The sequence below is a fragment of the Lissotriton vulgaris genome, chromosome 7 (assembly GCF_964263255.1).
Source record: "Lissotriton vulgaris chromosome 7, aLisVul1.2, whole genome shotgun sequence".
Lineage (NCBI taxonomy): Eukaryota > Metazoa > Chordata > Amphibia > Caudata > Salamandridae > Lissotriton > Lissotriton vulgaris.
Genome location: NC_141695.1, coordinates 836508648 through 836531771, shown reverse-complemented (window position 1 = coordinate 836531771; position 23124 = coordinate 836508648). Strand labels below are relative to the sequence as shown.

Here is a 23124-nt window from a genome sequence, read left to right as displayed (position 1 = left end):
ATTCCCAGGTTGCGTGCGTGGTCAGTGGGTGTCGGGGCTGCCCCCAGTGCCGTCGGCCACCAGGAGTTGTCCCAGGCTGAAGGGATGGAGCCGAGGAAGAGGATCTCTGTCTTGTCCGAGTTCAGCTTCAGACGGCTGGTCTTCATCCAGTCGATGACAGCCTTCATATGCACATATGAAGGGCTTGCCAGCACCAAAGATTGAAGAAAGGTATCCAAATATTTGCCTATTGGCTTGTGGATGGATCCACACCCTGAAACTATTGTATTTCATTGGATTACGCAGCAGCCTCAGGGCAACGTAGTGCACACAGTGTCTAGGACATTTGTTCTGGGTTCCTTTTCTACACATCCCTGTTTGCCATGCCCACAGACACTGCATGGGATATAGGTAAGACACCCCTCTAGCAGGCCTCCTGTGAGGGCATAGCTGCATGAGCAGGTATGCCCCTGCAACATACTTGTCAATTCCTGGATACTGTAAGTGACCACGAAAGCCATAGTAAGTACATGGGTTGGACACTCGTCATTACGAGTTCCCCAGCTCCATGGTGGCTTCACTGAAGTATGGGATGTTTGGTACCAAACATCTCAGCATAATAAACCTACACTTATTCCATTGTCAGGTTAATTATAAATTACATACAGAGGACCCTTAGAGGGGTCCCCTGAAATCTATCAACCCTTAGTGTGCCTGGGTGCTTTGAGGTTGACAACAAAGCCTTTACTGGGTGCAGGTGTTAACATCTGGCTCCGGTCAGGAAGAGCAAGTTGTGTCCGGGAGCTTCAAAGGCCTTGCCACCATTGTAAAGCAACCCCATCCTCTACTGTTAGAAGGATCTGGCCCCCTTCCTGTACTCACCCCCTTTTTTTGAAGGAGGGCTGGTAGGAAAATGTAGAAAGAATAGGAGGTATGCCCCCCTTTGCCAACTCCACCTTTCAGGTTCTGGAGGAGAGGTGAAGTGCACTTTTCAGAGCCCATCATCTTGAGGATGGTGGGAATTATCCAATCAGGGCTAGGACTATGTCCACCTCCCACATGAGATGGGCCAAATAGAGGGTGTAGAGACCACTGTTCCCTCTAGAGCAAACGCGCACCTCGCCTTACATCACCGCGCACTGCCTCGCGTGGAGCGCGCACACAGGACGTAGCGGAAGAGAGTCGCGCCGCCGGCCGCTTTGAAGAAGTGAGCGGCGGGAACATGATGAGTGTAGGTAAGGATTTGGGGGGCTGGTGGCTATGTGGGAGCACGGGCAGACTGTGGCCTTTTGTTTAAGTATTGCTGTTAATCAGAGCCCCTTCACAGGCTCTGATTAACAGCAATACTTAAACAAAAGGCCACAGTCTGCCCCGCGCTTTACTAACAAAAGCGTAGTCAGTTTCCAAACACAGCGCATACTTTAGCACACGCTGTGTTTGGAAACTGTCTTTACGCTTTTGTTAGTAAAGCGCGGGGCAGACTGTGGCCTTTTGTTTAAGTACTGCTGTTAATCGGAGCCCGTGAAGGGGCTCTGATTAACAGCAATACTTAAACAAAAGGCCACAGTGGCTGGGGAAACAAGCGGAACAGAAGGCAAAAGGTACACAAAAAAAGGAAAAAAAAGAGTGCACAGAGGGCAGAAAAGCTAAAAAAAAACCGAGTGGAACTGAGGGTAGAAGGGCACAAAAAACGAGGGGAAAACGAGTGGAACAGAGGGCAGAAAGGCACAAAAAACGAGGGGAAAACGAAGAGGAACAGAGGGCAGAAGGGCACAAAAAATGAGTGAAACAGAGGGCAGAAAGGCACAAAAAACGAGTGAACAGAGGGCAGAAAGGCACAAAAAACAAGTGGCACAGAGGGGAGAAAGGCACAAAAAATGAGTGGAACAGAGGACAGAAGGGCGCAAAAAGCAAGGGGAAAACGAGTGGAACAGAGGGCAGAAAGGCACAAAAAACGAGTGGAACAGAGGACAGAAGGGCACAAAAACCAGTGGAACAGAGGGCAGAAGGGCACTAAAAATGAGTGAAACAGAGGGCAGAAAGGCACAAAAAACAAGTGGAACAGAGGGCAGAAAGGCACAAAAAACGAGTGGAACAGAGGGCAGAAAGGCACAAAATACGAGTGGAACAGAGGGCAGAAGGGCACAAAAAACAAGGGGAAAACGAGTGGAACAGAGGGCAGAAAGGCACAAAATACGAGTGGAACAAAGGGCAGGAGGGCACAAAAAATTAGGGAAAATGAGTGGAACAGAGGGCAGAAAGGCACAAAAAACGAGGGGAAAACGAAGTGGAACAGGGCAGAAAGGCACAAAAAACAAGGGACAAATGAGTGGAACAGAGGGCAGAAAGGCACAAAATACGAGAGGAACAGAGGGCAGAAGGGCACAAAAAATGAGTGGAACAGAGGGCAGAAGGGCACAAAAAACAAGTGGAACAGAGGGCAGAAAGGCACAAAAAACGAGTGGTACAGAGGGCAGAAAGGCACAAAAAACGAGTGGAACAGAGGGCAGAAAAGCACAAAAAATGAGTGGAACAGAGGGCAGAAAGGCACAAAATACGAGTGGAACAGAGGGCAGAAGGGCACAAAAAACAAGGGAAAAACGAGTGGAACAGAGGGCAGAAAGGCACAAAATACGAGTGGAACAGAGGGCAGGAGGGCACAAAAAACAAAGGAAAAACGAGTGGAACAGAGGGCAGAAAGGCACAAAAACGAGGGGAAAACGAAGTGGAACAGGGCAGAAAGGCACAAAAAAAAGGGAAAAACGAGTGGAACAGAGGGCAGAAAGGCACAAAATACGAGTGGAACAGAGGGCAGAAGTGCAAAAAAAACTAGGGAAATACGAGTGGAACAGAGGGCAGAAAGGCACAAAAAACGAGGGGAAAACGAAGTGGAACAGAGGGTAGAAAGGCACAAATAATGAGTGGAACAGAGGGCAGAAAGGCACAAAATACGAGTGGAACAGAGGGCAGAAAGGCACAAAAAAATTGAGTGGAACAGAGGGCAGAAGGGCACAAAAAAAGAGGGAAAAACGAGTGGAACAGATGGCAAAAGGGGCATAAAAATGAGTGGCACAGGGGGCAGACGGGCACAAAAAACTAATGGCACAGAGGCAAAATACAGAATACAGAAATATAGGGGCAGCTAAGAACAGAAGACAGAACGGCAGAGAGGCACGGAGCAGCGAGGGGAACAGAAGGGAAAACTGGGCAGAGACACGGGCAGCGAGGGGTACAGAAGGAAAGACCAGGCAGAGAGAGCACAGGGACAGCAAGTGGAACAGAGGGAAGAAAAAGGGGCAGGGACCACGGACAGGCAGCGGGGAAGACAGACAACAGCAGTCAGAGACACAACAATGAAAATAGAGGCAACACAATAAATTTGCAAACTGTCCTTAAGACCCCTATTTTGGCTCTGTATGTGTGAAAATGCACCATCTTTTCACTTTTTAAAGTAAACGTTTTGAGTGCCATTTGGCGCCACAGACACGCACGGTTTGGATCCTGGCACACATAGCCATGGTTGCAGCGCACAGAGACCCTCCACTGCCGCACACAGAGGAAATAAATTAGAGGGAACATTGGTAGAGACCTCAGGTAAGGGGCCCATTGGCCACTACTGGTCACTCCCTTGTAATGCCCCTAAATCTAGTATTTAGGTGGCATTCCCAGACCCTGATCTTCAGTTCCTGATGACCTACGAAGTGACGGACACCACCGAGTTGAACTACCAGAGAAGACTGCAGAGAACTACTCACTTGGCCCCAGCCCTACCGACCTGTCTGTAGCCCTCGATGATCCTTTGCCAAAAGACGACTCGTCCTGTAGCCCAGTGACCTCCAAATCCTTAGGAGGACTGCTTGCCTTCCACAAAGACCAATATATCCCAAGAACAGAGGACCTGTCCAAAAAGCAGCCATCTTCAAAGTAAAGACTCTGTGTCCTAAAGAACCACAAAATCTGCCCCCGGTTCCACCTCTGCACCCGACGCCTCTGGCTCAAATCCAAGTGGCCCACCAGACCGAGCAAGGTTACTCAGTGCTCCAGACCCTGAGTCTACCATGAGCTGACATCTACCGGACTCCTCTACGTCACCTGCAGCCTCTGCACAGGCTCCCCCTCAACTGCGACCTGGTACGGTGAGCCTTTTCGAATGGCAAAAGACACCGCTGCACCCATCCATCCTGGGCCTTGGTTAAGAAGACCAAAGATGTCTCTACGTCCCAGAGCATTGCAACTTACCTCTCCAGCTGTTAGTGTCCTTTGACCAGCCTCCTGGCCTGAGCCCTTTTCCAATTTGGCATTTCTCTGTTTCTTTTCATTTGGTAACCAATGCTGTGTTGGCACTCTGCCACCAGCCGTCCCTGTGCCGCAGGTGGTGTTGCGTTGGTGCTCCTTCGTGCCCTGCCCAGTGATTTCTTCAACCCCCAGAGACTGGTTCTCCTAAACCACTGCTACTTACCTGTAAGCAGCCTCTGTCTGATTGCCCGAGCCCCGATTGATTTGTATTGGGCGCCCAACGTCAAACCTGCACCCTGCACCCAGCCGCCCCAGTGCCGCTAGTGGTGTACTGTCAGTGTTGAACTCCACCTTGCGTAAAACTGAGCTCAACTCTAAAAGACTGGTTTTGTAAGTCAATTTTACCTACCTGTATGTTGAACGTTTTCTTTCTCCCATAGGTTAACATTGCAAAGTCTGAAAACTGCTCATTTGTTAAACAGTAAAGTATTTCTATTGCAAAACGTATTTATCTGAAACAAAGTTCTGTGGTTCTACAAATAAATATAACCAAATGTTATTTTTATAAATTGGCCTCGGATTTATTCATTGAGCATGAGTCGCATTTATTGCAACTGTTTATACAAGAAATTGTTAACACTGCCTTCTGATAAGCCTAAATGCTCGCCCACACTAACACAAAAGAGAGCATTAGTATTATCTACTTTAGCCTCTGCAAAACTACTGGGGATCCACTGGACTCTCTGCACACTGTACCTCTTTTTGGTATAGTATATAGAGAGCCAGCTTCCTACAACTTCATTTTGGGCAGGCGAATTTCCTTGAACTTTAAGGGATTGGTCTACTCAATGACCGCCTTCCTAGATGTTGAACACTTACCACCAGTAGCATTATTGCCCTGTTCAAATTAATACAATTTAATTTTCTTCATCAAAATGATCTCACCCCATGGAAGCTCAGTACGATATGGAGTCTCCCAGACATGAGGGTCTAAAGACAGATTTGTTCATACAGTTTAGGGGTGCTCGAATCTATTAGCCTACTGGAAACATATGGCTAAAACAATAGTAAAAGTAGTAGGTGGAAGAATAGACTGAACTCTGAGGGCGAGCATGATGCCCAGAGGGCTGGTCCTAGCCATGGCGGTATGGGCAGCTGCCCAGGGCCTCGCGCCCCTGGGGGCCCCGCCGCCGACCCCGCAGTAGATCGCAGAACAGGGGGGCCGCCTCGTGGCCCGAAATTAAATTAGGTAAAAAAGCGCTGCGTGCACTCGCCCAGCTGAGGCAATAACTAATAAGTTACATTACAGGAAGGGCAGGCAGTCCATCAGTCACTGTGCACGCACCCCACCACCTAGCTTAGTGGTGGTGGTGCTTTAGTGGTGGTGGTGGTGCTGTGCGCAGTGCGTGGGCGCCAGGCCAGGCCATTAATGATGTGGGCCCCAGGGCAGTCAATCTGGTAGCGCACGAAAGCGCTACCAATGACGGCCCTTGACATCATTTTGGCCAGCCCCCGCTCTGCACTGCAGTAGTTAACAGAACTGTGACGCAGCATGCACCCCGTACGCTTGCTCCCTGGCCAGGAGGAGGGTGAAGTCGGGAGTCGGTTCGGGACGGCCCCGTTCGTGGTTGTTGGTTGGCATAAGTTGGTTAACATTACATAAGGTAAGAAGTGAGACCTCCTGCTATATTATATATACACATGATGATGACATTTGCATACTGTAGAGAGACTCCTGGTCCATTGCTTGTCATAAGTTCCTACATTAAGCCCTGAAATCCTTGCTCGCCGATTATTTATTCATCATCCTATACCCATTATCTTATTGCTGATTAATTTCAAAATTAATAAGAAAGTCGCCTGGCTCGTGGCGTGTGTGTCATAAAAATACAGCCTTTCTCCAGACTCCCAGATGCCATCGTCGCTGGCGAGGCACAGCACAGCCGGACACGGGCATGCTGAAGCAGAACACGTGAGTCTCTCTGCCAGGCTTGGCATTGTGTGCGCTGCTCAGGGTGCTGTTGTGTGTTCGACGCCTGAGTGAGTTCTAACTGACATCATTGGTGGGAACATGGGGGTAGCTCACTACAAAGTAAGTGCCTGCCACCTCGGCGGTGTGGGAAGTGAAACCAGCAGTGACAGACTGCCCCTGGCCCTCGCCACATGCAATCACTATTGGAAATTCCTGTGAACCAGTTTCAACTGGTGCTTACTGCGTCTAGTCGCAGAGTATGTTTTTTAGACTTTATTAAACTATTGCCCGAAGAAGTTCGCTAGATTAAAAATAAATAAAAAAATAAACATGCATGCCTTTAGACATCGGCAGCGAGTTCCAAGGTGCGGATGAAATCAGCTGAAATCTACATCGTAACATTTTAGTGGATGTCAAAAAGATTCAGATTTCATCAACCAGATTCAGTAGGAGCCATTTTTGACCGTAAATTCTACTAGGGGGTTAGGTAAAATACGTTGCACCTAGTGAAGTGCGAGCTCTCCTACGCAGAGTTGACTGACAATTGCCCGCATACCTCCTGAGGCGGAAGCCGGGAGCACCGATAATCTGCTGTTTTTTTTTATTATTACATGTTTGCGCAACTTGCGTGTGTTTGTGTTTTTTGAATTACCGCTTTGCCTTGCACTCAACAAGCGTCACTACCTCCATCTCGCTGCTCGCTCCTCCGCACAGCCGATTAGGCGCTGCAGCGGGGACTGGCGAATTTCGACGCGATCTTGAGGATACTCTGGGGTTGCCGGTGCAGCTTCTCGGCCACTCCCCCCTCTGGCTAGTATTTCTGGCGCGATTCTAGCACTGCGCGCATGACCAACAATTGCCCGCATACCTCCTGAGGCGGAAGCCGGGAGCACCGATAATCTGCAGATTTTTTAAATTATTACTTGTTTGTGCAACTTGCGTGTGTTTGTGTTTTTAACTTACCGCTTTGCCTTGCACTCATCAAGCGTCACTACCTCCATCTCGCTGCTCGCTTCTCTGCACAGCCGATTAGTCGCTGCAGCGGGGACCGGCGAGTTTCGACGCCATCTTGAGGGTACTCTGGGGTTGCCAGTGCAGCTTCTCGTCCACTCCCACCTCTGATCAGCATATTATGACACCTCTTTCCCGGCCGCGAAGCGGACACATGCAGCGGGCACGCCGGCGGCGCGCTGAAGGTGCGCCAAAGGCAAGCCCGTCTGCGCCCGTCCGCGACCGGTCGGGAGCCGGGGCCACAGACCCTGCTCCTTTTTTTACTTATTCCCCCGCACAGCTCCTTGATCACCAAGTTGACTGGCCCCTTAGCCCTCCCACGCTTCAACGCATCCATGGTTTTGGTATCATTGCCCTCAATTCCCCCCCCCCACCCGGTTCCATCCCCCAAAGCCTCAGTTGCCCGTTCTTTCAGCTCCTTCCTCCCCCCCTTTCCGGCCCGCCTGCTGTAGCTTCAGCCTACCTCCATAATACCCGTTCAGTGGCCAGGCACCATCTGGAACTCTACAACCTTCTGGATACTGAGAGTGGACGCCTGATCTTTTGTTCCTCACAGAAACTTGGTTTTCTGTAGACTCTCTGCCCGATGTATTAGCAATACTCCCCGACCCCCATTAAGTTCTCCGTGCCGACCGCCCTGACGGGAAAGTCGGTGGAGTAGTGGCCATGATCATCCGGTCAAACTTCCAATTCCAGCCCCTTTCTCATTCTTCTATTCTGAATGTGGACTTCCTAGTTGCCCGGTCGGTCAACCTCTCGGCTCCTCTCACTGTTGTTCTTTTCTACCGCCCCCCTCAAACCATGTCCCACTTCATGCCAGCATTACAGGAACTCCTGGCCACTCTTGTGGTTAACAATTCCTCCGTTCTTTTACTGGGGGATTTTAATTATTGGCCGGGAGATCCTAGGGACGATCAGACATCCAAAGATTTTTCTGACACCCTTCATTGCATTAACTTTATTTCTCATATTCACGCTCCCACCCACGTGCATGGTCACACTCTCGACCAGATCTGGTCAGTTAGTCGGACCATTTCTTCTCCTATTATCCTCCCTTGCACCTGGTCGGACCATTCACTCATTTCTTTCTATATTGATCTTGGAGTTATTGATAAGCCCCCTTTGCCCAAGAACGTATTGGCCCAGAACTGGAATCGGGTGGACCTTAATACTCTTTGCACTTCTCTGGTGTCTTCTTCCCCCGACCTATCTGGCCTTCCTCTTGATCTCCAAGTGGACTCCGTTAACAGCTGGCTATCCACCTCTTGCGACTTGGTCGCCCCCCTCAGGAGGGTCAGGTCTTGCCGCCTCCACAAAGCCAATAAAAGGTTTTCCAGCGACCTAAAAATTCTTAAACTGCCTCTCAGACAGTCAGAGCGCCAGTGGAGGCGCAATTACTGTCCCTCCTTGAAGGCTCGATACAGGTCTCTTCTCCACAACTACAAGAAAGCTATTCTCTTAGCCAAAACGGAATATTTCACTGGGAAGATCATATCGGCGGCTAATAAACACAAGGAGATCTTTTCCATTGTCCATAACTTAGCCGCATCTGATCGAGCTAATCCCAACCCTGTCCCCTCCCAAGCTCTCCGCTACTCTCTCAATGACTTCTTCTTTGAGAAAATCGCTAATATCAAACGAAACATTCCCCTGTCACTTTCCCCCCTTCCCTCTCCTCTTCCTCCCCTGCCTCTCCCCTCCCTTGATCATTTTTCACCTATCTCCAAGGAATCTTTCCTTGCGCTGCTCAGAAAGGTCAAGTCAGGCTCTCCTGCCGACTGTGGCCCGGCACATATCTTGAGGGAGTTGTTCTCTGGCTGCCCGGACCCCCCTCTGTCTCTGCTTAACGCTTCTATTTCTCAGGGCACAGTCCCGGCCTCCTTCAAATCGGCGATAGTCATCCCCACTCTAAAAAAACCCGGCTCTGACCCCACTCTCCCGGCCAATTTCAGACCTATATCCTTGCTCCCTTATCTGGGCAAGATTTTGGAAAGTCTTATTACTTCCTGTCTATCGGCTTACATTGAGGACAACCATCTACTGGCCTCCCACCAAGGGGGCTTTCGTCTGGCTCATTCGACAGAATCTGTGGTCCTTTCTGTCCTGGACGAGCTGAAGAGCAAGGCAGATTCCAACTCTCCCCAAGCCTTGGTGCTTCTTGATCTGTCCGCTGCTTTTGACACGGTCGACCATTCCATCCTTCTCGACCGTGTCAGAGCAGCGGGCATTCGGGGGACTGCTCTCTCTTGGCTCGCCTCATTTCTTCAAGGCCGGACGCAGGCGATTCAACTTTCGGGCTTTACCGCCCCCACCCACGTGGTGCCCTGGAGGGGTTCCCCAAGGCTCTTCCCTTTCCCCTCTTCTATTCAATCTTTACATCTACACCCATATTCTTTCTCTGCTCAACATGGGAGTATCCGTATTTAATTATGCGGATGATCTCCAGCTTGTTTTTGATCTTTCTTCCTCCCCCGATTCCGTTCTTAAATTTCAAACTACCCTTATCTTTATTTCTGATTGGATGAATCAAAATCATCTTAAACTAAATCCGGACAAACGGAGTTGGTCCTGACCGGCGGCTCCACCAGCCCCTGGACCTCCGCCTTTTGGCCCTCCATCCTTGGTTCCCCCCTGTCCCTTCTGTTTCAGTTAAAACCTTGGGAATTAAAATCAGCCAGGACCTCTCTATGCGTCCTCAGATTAGCTCTGTTGTCTCATTCTGTTTTCTGTCCCTCAGAGTTATCCGCAAGATCTCTCGTTTTTTTCCCCTAGATGCCCTTAAACTTATTGTTCTAGCAATGATTCTCTCCCGTTTGGACTACGGGAACTGCCTGTATGTGAACATCCCTGCCTACGAACTGCGGCGCCTCCAGTCCATCCATAACCAGGCCGCTCGTCTTATTTACCGGCTCCCCAAGTTCCACCATGCTACCCCCCTACTTAAGTCCCTCCATTGGCTCCCCATCCTGCAGAGAGCCCTCTTCAAGATGGGCTGCATGGTCTTCATGGCTCGCGCTCGCACGGCCCCAGTCTACATTAACTCCTTGATTACCCCCTATCTTCCTTGCCGCAACCTCCGCTCTTCAACCCAGTCTCTCCTTAGTGCCCCCCGCTTTCGAAAGTCCAGAGTGGGTGGCACTAGATTTTCCACTCTTGCCCCCCGCTTCTGGAACAGTCTCCCTCTGACCATTAGGTCCATCGCCGAATACCTCCACTTTCGTAAAGCACTCAAAACCCATCTGTTTGCCCAAGCCTTCTCCCCTCAGTAGTTTCCTGGTGCTCTCCCCTTCCCAGTTTTCATGTCAATCCCTCAGCGCCAGGAAACCGCTAGGTAACAGAGCGCTTTACAAATCCTTTCAACTTTCAACTTTCAACTTTCTAGAGTAGAAAAGCAATGTGCTGTCTTCTGCATTTATGTCTGCAAGTCTAAGATGGCTGACAGTATTTTAGGCTGCCATATGCTCCTCTTTGCTCTTTTTCTTGCACAGAGTGAGCGCCTGGAGGGGGCAGGGACCATATACCAACTGGATGTTTCGAATGGTGTATCCTTTGCAGATAAAGTAGAGTACCAGTTGACTGTGGAACATGATGAGTGCTAAGCAAGTGTCCCAAGGCCACTAATGTCATAAATACACCTCTTTGCTTGTAGCTTTTGGTGCGTGAGGAAAAAGATGACAGTGTGTGCCACATGATGCTTGAGTATGTTGGTGATTTGCTGTACATTCTCACCAATTAATTTGTTGTGAAAATATTTCCATGGCAAATCACTGCAGAAACCCAATAACATAGTAACCTAGAGAGCCTAGGAGCTTTAGTTTGGGGGTTATGGTGTGAGGTGTGTTTTTCTCCAGTATGATGTGGTACATTATGAATAGGGCTCCCGGTTTTATGGTATTTATTTTTTGGGCATTTCCGTCTGTATTTATCCACATTTATTTTTTGCCAATTTTATCTGTATTTATCCACATTTATTTATGGTTTTGTGGAAAAATGAAGCTGAAATTAGTATATTTCCACATTTATTTAACCGGTAAAGATGCTGTCATAATTGAATGCCTATCATGTTCTTGACCCTCTGGCTCCTTTGGAATTTGGGGGTATGTCCAACTAATCATTCACGGAGCTGGCAAGTGTTACACTCATGGATAATTGCTCACCTGTTTTCCATCTCCTCTACTTTTTGTCCATGTTACTGATATCCACATTAGTTTTCTTCAGTGATGCCAAAGAACTAAGATCAAAAGTACTGCGAAGTCGCTTTCTGTGATGTCACTTCTTGCGACGCAGTATGCAATTAGAGGGGCCTCACATCTTCACTTTCGCCCGGGGCCTGAGAAGGCCTAGGACCGGCAGGAAGAATGAGCAGGTGTGCAAATTTGACCAGAGTGGTAGCAACATGTTGCCTAGCCATGCCAGGAAGATCAACAATAGCCCTTGACAAAAAAACTGTTCGAGGGAGACAAACAAACGGGTGGATGCAGAATGTATAACAGTGAGAAACTAATTTATACGCATACATTGACCAGATGGGGAACCAATTATGCTGGAAACTGAAAGGCTTTCTGATTATAAGCCACTGTGAAGGACAGGCCCTCCTAACTGCATACCTGACTGTAGTGGGGTGTGGCTAACAATGAAATATAGACTGTATAAGAGGTAGAAGAGAATCGAGGGAGAGACACACGCCTCTCACTGGAAGAGCATGAACAACTTATGAAAGGATAGACTGTCACATGAAGAGCACATTTTAAAATAACAATGTACTGCAACACATTCCCTGAGGGTCCCCAGGCAGCAGTTTTAAAAGCACTGCAAAGTTCCTTGTATAATCAGCAGTTTTCGGGCAACAGTTAAAGTGTCAAGATAACTCCAGTGATTAATGTACCGGCTAGAGTGACATGGGAGTTTTGTCCATTGGCAGCTTTGACTTATCTAAAGTAGCACAGAGGGTGAATATGACTGCTGCAAAGAACGTGTAACATACATTTAAAAAATATATATTTTATGTGCATGGCTCAGTGAGTTAATGCTTTTGTCACAGAGATTCTGTTGTTACTGTGCAGTTCATAAGTTACAATCATAATCTAGCACAGTGAGCTATGACTGCCATCAAAGAGTTGCATGCAAACTGCATGGTACAAGTTAGGGCTAGATGTAGGTAATTGTAAATTACCGATTCGAAAATACCGAATTTTCCAGATTCGGTATTTTCGAATCGGTAATTGCAATGTAGATAAAAATTCGGTAAAAATTACTGAATCGTTAAGATTCGGTAATTACCGAATCGGTATCAAGTGTGGCAGGGTGTCACTTTGATACCCTGTTGCACCCCTGATTAGTGCTGGTGTGCACATGTGGCACACATACATGCCCTAAGGGCATGTATGTCAGTCACATGGCACAGGTGTAAATGCACATATTTGCATTTACATAGGAATTCGTTACGAATCCTTTTAGCCCAGAAGAACTGTTTGAAGTGCTACCTACATTTCATTTACCGATTAGGAAAATACCGAATCGGTTAATGATGATTCGGTAAATACCGAATCGGTAAATACCGATTCGTTATACACCGAATCGGTAAATGTGGCCCCTACATAGGAAAAGTCTATTACCGGTTGGTAATGGCCGATTTCGGCGTTACCGACCGGTAATAGCCTACCTACATCTGGCCCTTAGTAAGTTATGTTTTTTTTCCTAGTATTTCATTATAGCCCGATATAGCTAAAAAAGGTTTGTTAGGGTAGAAATAAATTCTTTTTATTAAAGTCAAAGCTAACCACTGTGTTATGTTCTGAATCCTGAGTTAGTGCTTCTCCAGACTGAGCACTCTTTAAAAATGCCTACCAGTAAATCTGACCCCTTGTATTCCCCTTTGCCTTATGTGACATTTTCTATACACTGATTGACACATGTAGGATTCTTTGTCTCTGTATGTGTGTGATGTAAAGTGCTCTGACTGCTATAAAACAAATGAAATACATGTCACAAAGGGGCTACGGAGAGATAAGACGCACTGTTAGAAGCAGATAGTGAGGGAATTATTGAAAAGCCCACAACAAAGATTTTTGTATCCTGGAGCACAGGAAGGTCATCATTTACTATGCTTTAAAAGCTAATACAGTTCAATATATAATGACAAATGTGTTGTAGAATGCACCATTGTTTCCTAGTTTTCTTGTGGGGACCCCCCAAGAACCCTCTCTGTAGTCATCAGGCTCTCTCGTTGCACTTGGTGTGCACTGTACGGGGACTGTCTGTGTCTTGTGTATTGGTTTCACCTTTGCACTGTGTTAAGTTGGCATGTGCTAGTTAGAATTTTAAACGCCATTTTTTCCTTTCCTGCTGCCTCTGCACACAACACATTCCCTGAGGGTCCCCAGGCAGCAGTTTTAAAAGCACTGCAAAGTTCCTTGTATAATCAGCAGTTTTCGGACAACAGTTAAAGTGTCAAGATAACTCCAGTGATTAATGTACTGGCTAGAGTGACATGGGAGTTTTGTCCATTGGCAGCTTTGACTTATCTAAAGTAGCACAGAGGGTGAATATGACTGCTGCAAAGAACGTGTAACATACATTTAAAAAATATATATTTTATGTGCATGGCTCAGTGGGTTAATGCTTTTGTCACAGAGATTCTGTTATTACTGTGCAGTTCATAAGTTACAATCATAATCTAGCACAGTGAGCTATGACTGCCATCAAAGAGTTGCATGCAAACTGCATGGTACAAGTTAGGGCTAGATGTAGGTAATTGTAAATTAACGATTCGAAAATACCGAATTTTACAGATTCGGTATTTTCGAATCGGTAATTGCAATGTAGATAAAAATTCTGTAAAAATTACTGAATCGTTAATATTCGGTAATTACCGAATCGGTATCAAGTGTGGCAGGGTGTCACTTTGACACCCTGTTGCACCCCTGATTAGTGCTGGTGTGCACATGTGGCACACATACATGCCCTAAGGGCTAGTATGTCTGTCACATGGTAAAGGTGAAAATGCACATATTTGCCTTTACATAGGAATTCGTTACGAATCCTTTTAGCCCAGAAGAACTGTTTGAAGTGCTACCTACATTTCATTTACCGATTAGGTAAATACCGAATCGGTTAATGATGATTCGGTAAATACCGAATCGGTAAATACCGATTCGTTATACACCGAATCGGTAAATGTGCCCCCTACATAGGAAAAGTCTATTACCGGTTGGTAATGGCCGATTTCGGCGTTACCGACCGGTAATAGCCTACCTACATCTGGCCCTTAGTAAGTTATGTTTTTTTCCCTAGTCTTTCATTATAGCCCGATATAGCTAAAAAGGTTTGTTAGGGTGGAAATAAATTCTTTTTATTAAAGTCAAAGCTAACCATTGTGTTATGTTCTGAATCCTGAGTTAGTGCTTCTCCAGACTGAGCACTCTTTAAAAATGCCTACCAGTAAATCTTACCCCTTGTATTCCCCTTTGCCTTATGTGACATTTTCTATACACTTATTGACACATGTAGGATTCTTTGTCTCTGTATGTGTGTGATGTAAAGTGCTCTGACTTCTATAAAACAAATGAAATACATGTCACAAAGGGGCTACGGAGAGATAAGACGCACTGTTAGAAGCAGATAGTGAGGGAATTATTGAAAAGCCCACAACAAAGATTTTTGTATCCTGGTGCACAGGAAGGTCATCATTTACTATGCTTTAAAAGCTAATACAGTTCAATATATAATGACAAATGTGTTGTAGAATGCACCATTGTTTCCTATTTTTCTTGTGGGGACCCCCCAAGAACCCTCTCTGTAGTCATCAGGCTCTCTCGTTGCACTTGGTGTGCACTGTACGGGGACTGTCTGTGTCTTGTGTATTGGTTTCACTTTTGCACTGTGTTAAGTTGGCATGTGCTAGTTAGAATTTTAAACGCCATTTTTTCCTTTCCTGCTGCCTCTGCACACAACACATTTTGTTATTAATGCTTTTCGCCTAGTTAGGTATTTTGCTTTACATGAGAATAACATGTTTGCTTATAATATCAGTCTTGCTTGGTAAGCTATGTCTGTACAGTGAGTGCCTAGGCCTTCAAGGTTATCTCAACACAGCCTTTATTGTTTGGATTGATCAACAAACAGATTAGACATAATATGTATGCAGCTGTGGCCAACTTTGGGTTTAGGCGCGAATGATACTGCACTGCGCAAGGCAGGAGGCACACACTTGATGAATATCCGTATGCAGAGTGTTGGTGGAGGAGACAATGTGATCCATTCCTGTTGAACCCAAAGGTATGGGCAAGCTCTTCTAAAAATCCAAAGAGACCTTCTGTAGATATAATATAATATACTAGCTAGGGAGGGTAAACTGAGGTTCTATTTAGACCTGCTTCCTTTAGCATTTTAACATGCCTTCACCCTTTGTATTTTATGGAATAGTAACTATGCTTTTAACCTTGATCTTTATAATATGTTTGCTTGTATTGGCTAAGATACTTTATTTGAGAACACTGCCTTAGAAATAAACATTTCAAACTCCCACATGTCCTCATTGACTCCTGATATGTTAGTATAACGAAAGAGTGTTTATTTTTACCACGTTTCCTGAGGTGTTCTAAGTCCATGTTCTGGGTTGTCTAAATCATTGGGGTTTTGTAAGTACCAATGAGACACTGATTGCTAGTCTGGTAGGGGATTTTGGATACTAAGGTGAGTTTTGGCACACCCTAATTCACTAAGGTTCTAAGTCTCTATGCACAGTTCTGTATAGGAGCAGAAATCCCTACTACATGGCGCCCGATCGTTGGTGGTCTTATTACATGACACTTGAGTAGTGCTTATATCGGTCCTTAACACCCTTCGCTATTGTTTCCGGAAAACAGTAGTGTCGGACAAACCTGCCTATAGTCAGTCAGTCAGGATTCTTTATTCGATGATTAAAAATCACCATAAAAGTATAAACATACAAAATTAAATTGACATGAATCCCAATGTTAATACAGACGAATCACGATTTTAAATGAGACATAACTAGCCTTTAACACCCATCAATAAAACCTCACAGTCCCCCCCCCCCCACCCCGGTAGCTCTCAGTCGTACCGCTACTTTGATAAAATTAATAATGCAGCACAATGTAAGGGGATCAGTCGCTTGTTGTAGAAAAATCAAAGCTTTTTGAGCACTTTTTATATTGGCTTGTTTTAAAATATCAACCAGGAATCTACGCCTGGGCTCAGAATATAAAGAACATAACAATACAAAATGAAGGGAATCCTGTGGAGACCTATTGTCGCAGCCGCAGGTTCCCTTCTGCTCAATTGTAGATGAGTACCCTAGTGGTGATGCCAATAGATACGGTAAAAGATTGCGCCTAAAACGGTTCATTAAAAACCTGTCCTGACCATTATATATCAAATATAAGTAAGGTTCCATTCCTTCTTTAATCTTTACTATGTTATAGGCACACACTGTGGTTTTGGCCCTTTCTTGCTCTGTTCTCTGTGTGGCCCTGTGTGCCAGAAACGCTTTTTTACAGTCCTTTTATGCTGTGGTGTAATTGCTCCTGGATCAGAGAATACATTTCCCAGGCCCAAGATTTCCAATGCAGTCTTAACATAACTGAGCCACGGAATTCGTTATCCATTTATCTCTTCCCAGGCAATCATTCATAATTTCCCTACTTAAAGTCGCATCTGGGTTTACCCAGATTTTTACCCAAGCTAGGATAGGCCTAACCTTCACCAGGTCTTCAAGATAAGGTATCCCTAACTCCTTGTGTGTAATTGATGCAGCTAGGCTCTGTGGGGCTTTCAGAACGGGGAACATCACTTACAACGCATTTTTTACAACGCACTACCATTACATCGCAACCATTACAACGCATACCATTACAACGCATTGCGCTGGGGGGCGCTCTAGGATAGGGAATATATTTAATTTACTATCCAACACCTTCCCTGCTATCCACGGGGACTGGAGTTGGAATAGTAAATTAAATAATTCACTATCCAGCGCCTAAAAGCATTATGCGTTGTAATGGACTGCGTGGTAAAAACCGCGTTGTAAAGGCATGCGATGTAAAAGCATGATTTGTAGTGACACCAATCCTTTCAGAACGGAACGTAGCTGTTTATTCTCTTCCCGCTGCAATTGACAAATGTTCACAAAGCCCCACACCTCTGCCCCATAGATGACCTTAGAGCAACACATAGAATTATACAGGTTCAAAACCTGTTCAGGGCACCATCTCCCCAACCTTCGTCCATATCATGCAATTGCCCCATTTGTGACATTCATCTTACGGCAGCGTTCCTCCACCAAGCGATTGAATTTTAGTGCACCGTCAAATAGTATGCCCAGATACGAAAATGAATTAACTTTCTCTATCTTGTGGCTCCCTATTGTAAATGTACATTTGTTACAGGGTTTGTTACCGACGGCTAAAACATAGGATTTACTCAAGTTAACAGACAGGTCTAATGAGGCCATAAAAAATACAAAACCATCAATTAAAATCTGTAGACTCCTTGGTGTGCGTCCGAGAAGAACCGCGTCATCTGCGTATAGTAACACAGGAACTTGACGGGTCCCTACTCGTGGACAATCAGTTCTCAGCTGTAGGAGATGCTGTTCCAAATTATTAATATAAAGGGAGAACAGAAACGGCGCCAAGATGCAACCTTGGCGTACCCCACTTTTACAAGGAAAGGAATCAGTGCATCCCACCTCAATGTTATACCTAACCTGCGCTGAGGTGCTGCTATGCAATTCTCTTAAGATGTTAATGAGGCCGATCTCTATCCCCATTCTGGTCATCATGTCCCAGAGCTTGTCCCTATTTACGTGGTCAAAAGCAGCTGCCAGGTCCAAGAACCCCATATAAATTGATTTGTTACTTGCCTTCGTGTATTTGGCTGCAAGCATGTAAAGGTTCAGGCATTGGTCGCTCGTGGACCGACCCATCCTGAAACCGTACCGGGTGTCTGAGATTATATTATTTGCCTCTGTCCATTCCGACAGCCGATTTAGTATCCCCCTTCCTAAAATGTTGGCGGAAACGTCAATCAGAGAGATTGGGCGATAGCATTGGGGGTCATCTCTGCTACCCTTTTTGTAAATAGGGACAATAATGGCCATTGACCAGGATGGTGGCAAACCATAACGAATAGCTGCGTTAATTACTCTTGTCATTAGAGGGGCCCATAATTCCACCGAGCTTAGGAACAAATCTGGCGGGATGCCGTCTGGACCAGGGGCTTTATTTTTAGACAAGCCCTCAATCCCGTCCTTGATTTCCTTTAACGAAAACACTACTGGCTGGCCCATGTCAGCATTCCCATGTTCACTAGGCGTTTCCATTTCGTGATTATATAAGCCCCTATAATGAGTGATCCACCTATCAGGCGTAATGTTCGTTCCTATTTCAGGTGCCCTGTCATCCTGGAATGTGGGTCTATTAATGATCCTCCAAAATTCTGTCATGTCCCTCTTTTCCCCCGTCTCCCGTAAGTCTGCCCATCCTTCTGCTTGAAGTGCCAATTTTTTCCTCACTGCTCACTCCTATATATTTTCCTACAAATTGCAACTCGGGAAACATCCCTTGGCTTCATTTTAATACTATTTTTAAGCTCCCTCAGGGCCTTAGAGCAATCCTGGTCAAACCACCACTACAAATTCTTTTTACTGGGGCGCTAGTCTTTAACAAGCCATCTACTAAACCAGCGATCTGGTCGAAGGCTGTAAGTATCTGCTGCCCTTCTATTGATGTATTTAAGCATTTTTCAAAAGCTGATTTCCCCTTTTCCATCAGTGATCTATAGAACAATTCTCCATTAATTGTAGACCACCTGAGGCGTCTGCCCTGATCAGTGACCCTCTCAGTTATTGCATCAGGCTTACTCCCTCTTGGACAGGCCCAATAGAGTACATCTAGCACCAGGGGGTTATGGCCACTGAACGGGTTCCAGTCCATCCCAACTTCAGAAATTCTATTTTTAAAACCCCTTGAGACAATAATATAGTCGATATATAAGCAACATCCCCTACCCTTGAAGGTTGGAGGCAAAGTACCATCCTGCGGTATATGCATCATATCCATGGTATGAACCAGGTCTTGGTTGTGCAAAAACTTTGCTAGTGCATGACCATCCACTGAATGCTCAAAATGAGCCCCGTTATCCTCTGGGCAGCGTGACCAGGCCTTATCTAAAGGGAGAAGAGCCGGACAGAGATGGCAATTAAGGTCCCCCATGACCAGCATATTTTGGCCAACGCTCCCAATTTCGCCAACCGAATCCTGGCACAATCTGCACTCCAATTCTCTTATCAGTGTGTTACAACCTCCACCCGCTCCGTTATTATAGACATTAAACATGGTCAATTTTAATCCTTTGCCATTAAACAGTAGCTCTTGAATGTTTTGTGAGTTACAGTTTAAGGTCAACCATGTACCGAGGATGTTCAGGTCAACATACAATGATAGCCCTTCCATGGCTCTGCCTGCGCTAGATTTCTTTGCAGGAACAAAGAAGCATTTGTATCCTTGAATGTGTAGGAAACTATTGTCCACTGCCCAAGTTTCTTGTAAGCAAATTATATTAAATTTGCTTATATACTGGCGCCATTCTTTGTTGTTAAATTTGGCTGCCAAACTGGCTATGTTCCAGGACACTATTCTAACTGCTTCAACATCTGCCTTCCCACTTTTGTATCCCAAGCTTAAAACAGGTACGGGATCGGTTTGCCCGTCAACTACATCTATATTATCAATGAGTGTTTCCTGAGTGCATATATGCTTTAGGGAAGGGGAATGTGTACCGATATGATTTAGTTCTACCGTTAAAGAGGGCTCCTTTTGTAGACCACTGATATCCTCATCTGCTGCTCCCCCTAGAACAAGTCAGTCAACTCCCTCCATGCCCGCCAACACAGAGAAACGGTTATAAGTGGGCAAGGAGTAGTCGACCTGTTGCTGGGGGATTTGACTAAATCCGCCTCCCTGCATGTGGCGTGAAGACCCAAGAGCGGAACCAACAATCTGGTAACCAGGTGTGAAACCAGAGAGACTGCTCTGGCAATGAGACAGGGGCCTAAGGTTAGGTGCAGCAGCCACTATTCCTCTAGGGTAGAAGTAGGTCAAATCGCGCACCATGATAGAATTATTAACATTATGGGGGAATCAGTTAACAATGTGTCTAACTGCTCTCTCGTCGCGAAAATTTATTATAATAATGTCACCCATTATGTCCTTAGGTCTATGCCCTAACCATGGGAGACGTCTGACATTAAGAATTACCCCATTTATATTAGGTGGTAGTGGGCAATTTTGTCTCAGCCAATAGATAACTTTATTTTTCATCTGGTACTGATCTTCTCTACTACCATCCTTTAAAACTGGCACTCCTGTAAGAACCACTACATACGGGACTGCTTCCGGAGGCAGTTCTACTCTAAACCTCTTGGTAGGGAGTGCCCTAGCGGCTTTGTCCTGACCAGTAGGTTTGGGGGCATTTCCTAAGGGATTCGATTTTACACACTCCTGTGCCTCCTTTTCCGTGTTTTTACTATTTATCTCTGCTGTATTAGGGAGCATTATTTTCCGGGGTTTCGGTTTAGGCAAATTAGTATTATTTGGGCCATTTTTGTCAATAATAATTGGGGGCGACGAGGGGGTTGTGGGCACTGGTGTTAGTTTAGTTAGATCCTTAATTGCCCCTTTAATTTCCCCAACAGCCTGTTCTAGTTTCTCCAGTTGAGAGGTTAACCCTTTTAGTCTCTCTACTAGTGGCAGTGTGAATGATTTCAGTAATAATTCTATACTGCCCATTAGCTTGACACTGGTTGGATCATTTGTAGGAGTGAATATAGGGTTAACTATTATAGGGGGTGTGAGTACATTTGGTATAGAGCTTTCACTAGGCCCTAACTTATTATTATCAGTGGTCTTATTTTTACGTAAGATGTTCCCCCTCTTTCTTCTTCTTTTGGGTGGAGGGCCATGAGCTATTGGGGTTTTAGAACTTTCCTTTAAATTATGGGCTAAATCAACTCGCGGTAGAAGGGTATCAGGCAGAACTTCTACCTCCGGTGTTATATTACAATGCAATACCGACTCATTTACAATCATATCAAGAATTACAGCTACTGGGGAAGTTATATCCTGCAGAAGTAATGGTATACTGTCATTGAAGGATGCCCCGCAAACCTCATTTGCAGAGGGAATACTATGGATTGGTGAAATCGCCAGTTGGAGCGTAGGGATGATCACTTATTCTTAATGGATTCAATGGAGCGGCGTCTCTCAGCCCGTCGCTCTGCGAGAGCGATTTCCTTGTCTGTTCCTGGGGCTACCCTGATTATATAATTGTCAAGCGTGCATTGGTTAGCTCCTCCTGTTGGTGACAGCTCGGCCTTGATAGGAGACGACATCTCCTTTCGCTTGTAAAGCCTGTTCACACCACACTAGTACAGCCCACCCTGATGCTTCTAGTAACAGACTTTACAAACAATCCAAATGGATGATAATTAAGTGTCAGCTTACTACTGCATAGTGCCAAGTTTTAGACTCACAAGTCATTTTTCAAAAGGGGGGGCCCAGCCCGGTCTCCTACGCTCCCTGAGGGCCTCAGAGAGCCCGCCCTTTGCCCGGGCTTAGCCCCGGGCGCTCCCGCGCAGCGGTGGTGTGCACTTATTATAATGGGTGGAGTACGTGCTGTGGGCGTGGCGGGCAGGGAGCGCTGACCAGGTGTAACTGGTCAAGCAGGGACTCCTGGGAAAGCGAGTCCCTGCAGCGTTGCTCCACCTGCCTAGCCCCACAATCAAACAGCTCCTCCGGTCTCCTCCGATTGGAACAATCCGCGAAGCGGCACCCGCGGAGCGGGTGCAGCGAGCAGTCGCTGCAGGTCACGAACAGCCTCCAAACCCCTCACAGGCAGAACTCGCACAGCACCCAAACGACAGAAAGGTAGGCAAGATTTCCCGCAGATCAAAGGGAGGGGCTGTGTTTTAGGCTCTCGGTGTGCTGTGGGCGTGGCGGGCAGGGAGCGCTGACCAGGTGTAACAGGTCAAGCAGGGACTCCGGGGAAAGCGAGTCCCTGCAGCGTTGATCCACCTGCCTAGACCCACAATCAAACAGCTCCTCCAGTCTCCTCCGATTGGAACAATCTGCAAACAGTCGCTGCAGGTCACGAACAGCCTCCAAACCCCTCACAGGCAGAACTCGCACAGCGCCCATACGATAGAAAGGTAGGCAAGATGTCCCTATATTAATATAGGTCCTTTCAAGCTTGATTCTTTCAAAATGGTTTCTTTGAATTTCTATCCAGTTGTGCTACGTGTTTTTTGTTGTACCTTTCTCTTTCTGTGTCACTATGGCTGTGGTGGACATTGCGCAACATAGTCGCATTGCGGAGCGCAATCACTTGCAGAATTGTCATGTCCCCGTGGATGGCATGGCCGTGATTATGGTGGTGAGTGCAGAGGTGGCTTACCCATACGAAATATTTTATTCGTGGGTGACCTTCCCGGCTGTGAACGCTAATACCAATGTGTTCGACACGTACACTCCCACTGCTGTGCCGCAGGTATATGCTCCATACAGGACACAGGTAGTTCCGATTGATGTTTGGCAGCACCGAGTTTGGTTTGATGGCGCCCTACCCCAGTCCTTGACGGCACCGAGATTAGGTCCTTTATCCATTCCAGGCGCTACATGGCCTGTTTTGGCTGGATTTACACCGCATCCTCGATATGGAGCGGTTGCCGTAGCTGATTTGCGGCTGTTACATACAGTCGCAATTAATGTAATTAGGTCGTTAGTGCAGTACATTACCCGCAATCTCCTGGGCGGGGGCCCCAGGAGGTGCGGCGCTTCCTGCTGGACAGGGCGGAATGAAACTTAGCCCTGTAATGGTCAACGCTGTGATGGGCAAGTGCCCCCATG

General features: G+C 46.4%; 1 long non-coding RNA gene across 2 annotated transcripts in view; it reads left to right on the top strand.

Moving 5' to 3' along the window:
• The window catches only part of LOC147702517 (uncharacterized), a 165663-nt gene that overhangs the window by 52339 nt on the left and 90200 nt on the right, over window positions 1–23124 (top strand). The window lies entirely within an intron of this gene.